Here is a 2,346-nt window from a genome sequence, read left to right on the forward strand (position 1 = left end):
CACAGGAGATACAGCTGTAGCATAATGCATATAACAGCAATATATGCAATAAGTCATCTTGTGCCGAACAAAAGTATTTCTAGTCAAAGGGGAAGTTTTCTTTCAATACAGATACTGAAATTGTTGAATCCATTGACCTGTGAGTACAAACACAACTGCACATTTCCTCTTTGCTGAGAATTCCTGTAGAACATTTCCCTGTAGAACATTTCCCTGTACCACAAACGGGATGTAGTTATGTGACCAGCGGTCAGGAGATCGCAGGTCACAATACCTCCCCCTACGTCCCACCCCCTTACAATCCCAACAGTCGGCATGTCGACTAGCAGGGCCTATTCCCACTACACCCATAGAATGGGACTAGAACCTGTGGCGAGCACAGCTTGCCACAGAGCCCGCATGGGGCTTGTTGCGCTCGCCCCCCCTCCCCCCGGCCATCTCAATGGCATAATCCCGGCGTTGGTATGGTGACCACTGGTCACACATACCCAACCCCAACAAACAATTGGAAAAAGAGGCGATGGTAGATCAGTATGACAGATTGGGGAGGGGGTGCTGGTGAGCAAGCCTCTATACAGGTGAAACACATGTCCAGTTACCCTCAGGTACATAGTTACCATGGCATACAGATTCCAACATAAAAGACCATCTTTGGATTACCAGCAAAAATGATGAGTACCAATTCCTTCTTTTTTATATATATATTTTTTGGCTAATCTACGGGATATATTCATGCTCAGTCTGTAGCATATATACTGCCACACAGTAGCATAAATTCATCCAAGTCCACCGGAGGCAAGAACAATTTGGTGCCCCCCATACCTCCCAACTTTCTTATCACCAGAAGAAGGACACACGCGCGGCGGCGGCAAAAATGGGGTGTGACCTATGAAAATGGGACGTGGCCTATGAAAAGGGGTGTGGCCTATGAAAAAGGGTGTGGTCTATGAAAAGGGGTGTGGCTTCGCTGGAGGGCCTGCGATCGCGAGCCATGCCCCATTTTCATCACTGAGGGGGCATGCCCAGCGCTCCGTGAGCCGCTGGCATGCCCCCTCTCCTTCTGACTCCACTGAAAAGACGCTGTGTGCATGCGCACAGCATCTATTCACCACTGCTCTTCTAAGCAGAGCAGCAAGTGCAGGAGCCTCCCAACTGCTCCCCCCCACGCGGGACACTGCGGCCCGCGGGTGGGACAGCGGGACAGTCACAAAAAATGGGACTGTCCAACGAAAATGGGGACAGTTGGGAGGTATGCCCCCCCCCATTCCAACTCTTTGACTTTGCAAAATTAACGACATGTCCATGACATTCCTAGATAAATTAGTTACAGCCCATTTCCCGGTAACCTATGAAGCAGTAGCCCATGGGTAGCGAGAGCATTTTTGTGACCACCAGACAATAAGTATGAGCAGTTTAGTGACCGCTACACAATACAAAGAACATATTAGTGACTGTTACAAAATGCTAAGAGCATATTAGTGACTCCTACATAATACTAAGAGCATATTAGTGACCGCTACATAATACTAAGAGCATTTCAGTGACCGCTACACACCAGACAATATGGTGAGCATTATTGTGACCTCCAGACTATACGGAGAGCGTTAGTGTGACCTCCAGACAATATTGAAAGCATTATTGTGACCACCAGACAATATGGAGAGCATTAGTGTGACCGAAAGACAATACGGAGAGCATTTTAGTGACCACTCCATTTACATTGCGTTATTTGACATAAGTAAGCAACCCCCCCCCCCCTCCTTTGCTATTCTGGGCACCAGGAGCACTTGTTTTCACCACGGAGTTGTTAGGTTCCTGGTGCTCAGAACAAGGGAGATGTTGCGTAGTGAGTCCAGAGCACCAGAACGTGATGCTGAAATAAGGTGTGGTGTGGAAATAGCCCCTAGCACTCTACTTCCATTGTTTCACCCGTGTGGTCAGTTCACGCCTGAGTGACTATGGTTTCTTGGGCCCACGGCAGCCGCGTTTGAAGGGCGGATTAGGTCTGGCCAACTCCGATGCCCACAGGTCTTAGAGTGAGACAAGGCGTGAACCGAGACAGGATAATAACAAGGGGACCTCTAACTAAAGCAAACAGATGGCTAGGGGCTACAAACAACCGTAAAACTAAGTATATGTGCGGCACGCCGCCAAAGGAAAAGAACAACAAAGGAAATGCTGTCCACACGCCGACACAATACTGTTGTGTACCGGCGGTGACAGCATATGCAGAACCCTCTGCAAAACACTAGTAACAAATAAAACCAAAGAATACAGCGGCCTAGGCCGACGGACGCGGCAAAGCCGCTACTCATGGAACCGGTACAAATACTGGCAAACGGACAG

This window comes from Pseudophryne corroboree, chromosome 1 (genome assembly GCF_028390025.1).
Source record: "Pseudophryne corroboree isolate aPseCor3 chromosome 1, aPseCor3.hap2, whole genome shotgun sequence".
Lineage (NCBI taxonomy): Eukaryota > Metazoa > Chordata > Amphibia > Anura > Myobatrachidae > Pseudophryne > Pseudophryne corroboree.